We start from the raw sequence: 7,542 nt of genomic DNA, 5'->3' as shown, positions 1-7,542 counted from the left end.
AGAGAGCCTAACTGAGGAACTGAATAGATCATGTTAACCTGTAGGCATGTTCATGGAGAATGGTCTTGATAATTAATGCAGGGAATCTAGCCCATTCATTATGAGCAACACCATCCCCTAAGCAGGGCCTATTTAACAATGTAGGATATGAGGAATCAAGAGAAGCAGCTTCTGAGTGCTCATTTCTCTCTATTCTTGACTGTAGATGTTGATGGCTGCTGAAGTTCCTGCCTCTACTTCCCCTCAACAATGAATTGTCACCTGGAATTGTAAGACAAATAAATCTCACCCATCCACCCACCCAGTCACTTTGGGTTGAGTATTTTAGCACAGAAACATACATGAAAACAGGGCAGAAATCAACACCGGGAATGGAGTCGTTTCAAATGACCTCTCACATAGCCCGCCTCCTTCCTTCCTGGAACCTTAACTCCAATGGCATTCCAAACAACATAAACCAGAGCTTTAAAAAGTGATCGACATCTGGCTTCCAATCTTACGGCTTGCCTGAGGAGTATCATCCCAGTGATTTTTTTTAAAATAATTTTTAAGGTTCTCCATTCCAGTGGTGCATATTCTCTAGTTATTATGTGACAGCTACTTTATAAGATGATGAAAAGGCTGTCACAAAATGGTCAGTTATAGTCCAGCAAGAGATGGCCAAGTGTGTAAAGTCCTTGATGCCAAGCCTGATAACCATCTCCATATACATGTACAGTGTGCCCATATGTACAGTCCCAACTCCCTCCCATGTAAGTAAATAAACATAATTTAAAAAAAAACCAAAGCCCGGGTGTAGTGGTACACACCTTTAACCCCAGCACTCAGGATGCAGAGGCAGACAGGCAGATCTCTGTGAGTTCAAGGCCAGCCTAGTCTACACAGAGAGCTTCAGGCCAGCCAGAGCTACAGAGGGAGAGTCTGTCAAAAAAAAAAAATTAAGGTTCAGTTGATATAACTAATTTCTTTATATTCTTATTAGTAAATATTTTATTTTTATAATTTTAATTTATAATTATATTTTATAATACCAGTTCCATGGGGGGCGAGGAGCAGAATAGCATGAGAAGGTGTATAGTTTTAAACTGTTGTGTTCTAGACAGTTTTTTCTGGTTCCTCACATTTCCCGTTCTGATGCATAAGCTATGGTGTGAGCCATTGGTGAACTCACAAGTTCCAGGAACTAGCACCAGGATCAAAGCTTTTCACCAGGATCAAAGCTTTTCACCAGGATCAAAGCTTTTCACCAGGATCAAAGTTTTTCATGGGCAGTAAAATACCAGCTGAAGGTGGGTTGTTTAATGGCCTCCACTGAGGTTATGTGTTGTCTTTACTTACTAATGTCACACACACACACACACACACACACACACACACACACACACGTGTGTGTGTTTAGTGTGTATGTGTGTGGGTACATGTGTACACATACATGCATGGGGAGTCAGAGTCTGAGTTCTAGTGTTTTCTTCTACTGATTTCCACATCCTTTTTTGAGACAGAGTCCCTCACAGGACCTGGAACTCATCAATTCGACTTAACTAGCTGGCTAGCAAGTGCCCTGTCCCCCACCCTCCAGCATCTGTCTCCCAGGGTTACAGGTGTACTGCAAGGTCCAACTTCTTTTTTTACGTGGGCGATGGAGATATGAACTCAGGTCCTCCTGTCTCCATAGCAAGTACTTTACAGACTGAATCATCTCTCCAGTCCTAAGACTTACTATTTCTGATCACACTGTGCCCCATAAATATTTATGGTTATTGCATATTAATAAAAGATTTTTATTTTAAGTTCCAGAGGTGGAAATGTTAACTGTCCTGATTTGATCTTTACAAACTGCACGTATGTATCAAATATTCCCACATTGTGCCTTTTCAATTTGAATGGCTAAAACAATAAACTTAGAGCTTGTAATTTCTCCATTTGTGTTTGATCTAGGTCTACTGCTTTATTATTATTATTTGTTTGATTAGGGGTTTTTTTGAAACTGTGTCTCATTTAGGCCAGGCTGGCCTAGATCTTGTTGTGTACTAAAGAGGAACTTGAACTCCTAACTGCCCTGCTTCTACCTCCCAGTGCTGGAATTAGAGGTTTGTACCACCACTCCAGACAGTTTAATCCAGATTTCCAACTGTGTACCCATTAGGGGAATTTTATTTTGCTAATTTTATCCTTATTGTATTTTGAAGAGTGATGCAGTTTCAATTATTTCTGTCTTTCAAGTTGTGATGATCTTTGTCTGGTGACTCAGTGCTATCTATGTTCATGTGGCACACATAGACAACATTTCCTCTTCTTGGGAGGTGTCCAGATATACATGAAGTTGTGCCTCTGTACCTTTTGTAAAACAGTGTGTTTAGTGGTCTGGACACATTTGCCAGCAGTTTCCTCCAACGTCTATGTAATCTAGTAGCAAATGGTACCCATTTCACGAGCTTTTGGCAGGAAGATCTATGTCTCCTGTTCCACAGATGCACCGTGACGTGGAGGTGGTGTCGCAGTCTAGGGCAGTGGTTCTCAACCTTCCTAATGCTATGACTCCTTATCAGAGTTCCTCATGTTGTCGTGAGCCCCAACCATAAAATTATTACGGTTGTTACTTCATAACTGTAATTTTGCTGCTGTTATGAATTTTAATGCGAGTGTGTCTGTGTTTTCCGATGGTCTTCGGTGACCCCCTGAAAGGGCCATTCAACCAAAGGGGGTCGCGACCCACAGAATGAGAATTGCTGGTCTAGTGAGAGGACTAGGAAATACATTTTTTTCTTTTTTTAAATTTTATAATTTAATTTAATTTTACATATCAGCCACGGATTCCCCTGTCCTCCCCACTTCCGCCCCCCCACCTTCCCTCCAGCCCACCCTCCATTCCCAACTCCTCCAGGGCAAAGACTCCCCTGGGGGTTCAGCTCAACCTGGTAGATTCAGTCCAGGCAGGTCCAGTCCCCTCCTCCCTTCACCCAAGCTGAGTGAAGTGTCCCTGCATAGGCCCCAGGTTCCAAACAGCCAGCTCATGCACTAAGGACAGGTCCCGGTCCCACTGCCTGGATGCCTCCCAAACAGATCAAGCCAATCAACTGTCTCACTTGTCCAGAGGGCCTGATCCAGTTGGGGGCTCCTCAGCTACTGGTTCATAGTTCATGAGTTTCCACTAATTTGGATATTTGTCCCTGTGCTTTTTCCAATCTTGGTCTCATCAGTTCTCGCTCATACAATACCTCCTCTTTCTCACCAATTGGACTTCTGGAGCTCCACCTGGGGCCTGGCCATGGATCTCTGCATCCGGCTCCTTCAGTCATTGGGTGAGATTTCTAGCATGACAATTAGGGTGTTTGGCCATCCGGATCACCAGAGTAGGTCAGTTCGGGCTGTCTCTCGACCATTGCCAGCAGTCTGTTGTGTGGGTATCTTTGTGGATTTCTGTGGGCCTCTCTAACACTTTGCTTCTTCCTATTCTCATGTGGTCTTCATTTACCATGGTCTCCTATTCCTTGTTCTCCCTCTCTGTTGTTGATCCAGCTGGGATCTCCTGCTCCCCTAAGCTCTCTTTCCCTTGACCCTCGCCCTTCATTACCCCCACTCACGTCCAGGTTGCTCATGTAAATCTCATCCATTTCTCTGTTATTGGACGAACCCTGTGTCTTTCTTAGGGTCCTATTTTCTAGGTAGCCTCCGTGAAGTTGTGAGTAGCAGTCTAGTCATCTTTGTTTTACATCTAGTATCCTCCTATGAGTGAGTGCATACCATGTTTGTCTTTCTGAGTCTGGGTTAACTCACTCAGGATGATTTTTTTCTAGATCCATCCATTTGCCTGCAAACCTCATGATGTCATTGTTTTTCTCTGCTGAGTAGTATTCCATTGTGTATATGTACCACATTTTATTTATCCATTCTTCAGTTGAAGGGCATCTAGGTTGTTTCCAGGTTCTGGCTATTACAAACAATGCTGCTGTGAACATAGCTGAACACGTGCTCTTGTGGTATGATTGAGCATTCCTTGGGTATATGCCCAAGAGTGGTATAGCTGGGTCTTAGGGGAGATTGATTCCCAATTTTCTAAGAAAGCACCATATTGATTTCCAAAGTGGTTGTACAAGCTTGCATTCCCACCAGCAGTGGAGGAGAGTACCCCTAGCTCCACATCCTCTCCAGCATAAGCTGGAGGACTAGGAAATATATTGAGATCCAGAAACCGTAAGAACATTGGTCATCCTGCAAATAGTCATTTCTCGAAACTTCTCTTTCCCCCCTCTATAGCCGTAAGTTATGTCTGCCCTGCAAACACTGCGAGGTGTGTCAGGAGAGGCCAAGAGATAAGAAATGTGGCCAACATAAAGTGATTAAGAAATAAAAGTACTATTCACAAGAGCTGAAAGGAATGATAGCTGTAAGAAACAGCAAGCACGGGCATGTGTTTTACTGGCTCCTTTCCCAGGCCCCAACCACCTTCAGCTTTGGGGGACACCCTGCTTCCTGCATTGGAGACACCGCCGCGCAATAGCGCAGGGCTCCCTCTGCGCAGCTTTGGCGTTCCCATCCTGCTGAAAGTGTGTTGTGAGAAAGAGCAGAAAGCTGCCAGGAGCTCTAATTTGCGCTTCAGCACCATCAGCCCAGTGGAGCCTAGGATGCCTCCCCCTCCTGGAGTGGAAGCTGAATGGCAGATGCAGCCCAAACATTCTTTAATCGAGAGGCTTCCGTCCCCGGACGCCCCTGGATCTTGGACAGAAAAAAAAAATCTCGGTCGGATATGTAGGATGAGGATATCCAGGCCCTCTGAGCCCTTAGCGAGCAGTCACGGAGTCAGATGCAAGAATTGCCTAGGATGGAGAAGAAAGAGATCGATCACGGTCTTACTGCGGGTTTCCAGTGGAGATGCTGCGCGAAGGGCACGTCTGCCCCGGAGCCGCTCTGTGCGTCTCTGCGGCACCCCGTCGCCTGCCGGCCCCTTTTCCCAATTTGCCCTCCGGCCGCAGTCGTCTGCAAATGAATAATCCCCTGCACTTGTGAGTGAACCCACACAAGTTCCCCAGGCACGGTCCTCCTACCTCTTTCGCCCCCGGGGAAGGGTGGGAGCAGTTTTTCAACCATAACCTTCCAGTCACCTGGGGGAAGGTGACCGTATTGGGGGAGGAGGAGGGATTGTTTTACTGATTCCAAGGCTTCAGAATTAGCTGCCGGTGCTAAAGTGGTTCGTTTAATTCCTTTGCTCTCTGACAAACGGTGGGCGGACCGCTGCCGGGGCGCGACCCCGGGGCTCACTTCGCAGCCGGACGCTGAGTTTCAGACTGCAGCCTTGCTCCGCATACACCCGGGCCCCTTTGCCATTCATCCGAGTCTGCAGATGGATGAATGTTGACAGGCATCCTCTGAGCATTGGTTAAAGCCCCAGAGTGCTCACCTTTGCACCTACTGTTTTTTTTTTCTGCCATCGCCGCTGCCTTCTCCTCCTCCTTCTCCCCCTCTCCTCCCACCCTCCTTCTCCTCCCCATCCCCACCCTCTCATCAGCACCACTACCAAAAGACGTGCCCCTTTGGTAGAGTCGAAACTCCCCGCCGAAACGAGGGGGAGGGAGGGAGACACCTCTGTCCCCCTCCCCCCATCTCTGCCTAAGCTCCGGGTTTTACTGCAGCAATCGGAGGTGACAGCGCCACCTCGGTCTCCTCTGTAGCTCTCCGAGCCCCGGCTCCCCCCAGCAACGCGGGGGGGAAAGCGCCCCCTCCTGAGAGGCTAATCTCCGGAGAAGTGCGAAGGTGATACAGAAAAGCGAAATTTAAAAATGTAGAAGTCACTGGGCTGCATTCCTCGGAGGACAGCCCAATCCCCCAGGACTGAGTGTCAGCGCATAGGAAGTTGGGACCTTAGAGCGAAGGGGGAGGGGAATGGTGCAACCCCGCATTCTCTTCTGGAAGGAGTCGCTGCAAGCCCTGCGGTTGGACACAAGTTTGCGTAAGAGTGTTTTCCTTTTGTCAATTATTAATCACCGGAATCAGTTTGGCAGAACTGGAGTTTTAGCAGTAGTGCAGAGGGCGGGGCCCGAACACCTAACTCTGGGAGCCTCCCCTGCTCCCGGAGCAGTGGCAAGCTAACAGCAGCTGGGAAGAAGCCAGAGCATCCAACCTTACCCAAAGGCAGGAGGTAAGCATCTTCCAAAATACTTAACGTCCAATCCAAAGCAGCTTTCATAACAGAATTTCTGTCTTCGCGGGGGGGAAATAGAACTGAGCTTTAATGCAATTTCTCTGCTTATTATTTAACCACATTACTACCGAAAGAACTGAGTGGGTCCTCTTGGCATTTACTATGTTGGAAAAACTAAGACGTTTCACTCTACAGAAGCCAAACTTTATTATTGGAACTTTTCCAGCCAGAAGAAAAGTATTTTACATTGTTTTCATTATTCATCTTTGTGTGGTTTATTAATATCCAGGGAAATGTCTTAGGATGTGTTTGGCTTCCTTAGTGGTAATATTTGTCTAGTTCTCTGCTCTTCCACTTTTTTTGCCAATAAGTTACTTCAGGCAAGGGCACACCAGTCAGCTGCCAGCAGATCAGGCATATCTAGCAAAGAATGTGTTTTAGTATTTTCTCTTGATTATTAAGCACAGTGTATTTTCTCAGGGATGCTTACATGATTGTCACAAGCAATCAAAATCTTCAACCCCTGGAGTAACGTGTGCCATAGCATCCATGGGGAGCAGGGGAGAACAGGTGGAGAGGGTTTTAGATATGTGTCAGTCCAGACTTGTTTCAGTTGGAAAGACATTCAACTGGTTGTCAGTCTACAGATTACCCCAGCCCGTGCTCCAATACAGAAGCTGAGGAATCGTTAAATCTTAATATTAGCTCCTAAAGTCCAAATAAATGTATCAGGGAAATTGGGATGTTTGCTTTGCAAAGGATTTTATAGCAGCAGTAGTTATTTTGAATCAAAAGATATTAAGAAATACACAGTCATTTTTGCTAAAGAACTTTTAAAATGATGTGTGCAGAAAACCGGTAAAAGCTTAACCACTTGATTTTCACATCTGGTTCATTCCTGCGCTTCTTTCTTAATGTAGCTGTCATTTTCATGATTTAAAAAAAAAATTTTGGGTTTTTCAAGACAGAGTTTCTCTGTGTAGCTTTGACTGTCCTGGAACTCTCTCTGTAGACCAGGCAGGCCTCATAGAAATCAGCCTGCCTCTGTCTTCGGAGTGCTGGGATTAAAGGTGTGCGCCGCCGCCGCCGCCGCCGCCGCCGCCGCCGCCGCCGCCGCCGCCACCCAGCCATTTTCGTGATTTTTTAATAGCTATGATGACTTTGTATATGGATCACTTAGACTAACAAACTTTTGTATGAGATATGCAACCTCATTTTTCAAATCTCTCTAAGCAATTTAACTGCAATAAATTAAAAATGGTTAGTTAAGGCAAATGCACAGACATTTAGAATTTTACTGTGTATCAAGTAGAAATTCAACCAGTCTTCAACTCCCATTGGTTTTCTTAACCTACTGTTTATGTTTGCTAATTGTAAAATAAAAATTATCCTTTATAAGTTAT

At 45.7% G+C, this 7,542-nt stretch overlaps 1 protein-coding gene across 1 annotated transcript in view; it reads left to right on the top strand.

Moving 5' to 3' along the window:
- Positions 1 to 2,917: 2,917 nt before the first annotated feature.
- Sptssb (serine palmitoyltransferase small subunit B) overlaps positions 2,918 to 7,542 on the top strand; it is a 33,766-nt gene continuing 29,141 nt past the window's right edge. The window contains exon 1 of the mRNA XM_052729875.1: positions 2,918 to 6,136. The gene's annotated coding sequence lies outside the window, so the exon portion shown is untranslated. The remainder of the gene's footprint in view (positions 6,137 to 7,542) is intronic.

This window comes from Peromyscus californicus, unplaced genomic scaffold (genome assembly GCF_007827085.1).
Source record: "Peromyscus californicus insignis strain IS unplaced genomic scaffold, ASM782708v3 Scaffold_9__1_contigs__length_137607984, whole genome shotgun sequence".
Lineage (NCBI taxonomy): Eukaryota > Metazoa > Chordata > Mammalia > Rodentia > Cricetidae > Peromyscus > Peromyscus californicus.
This window is presented reverse-complemented; position numbering and strand designations above follow the sequence as displayed.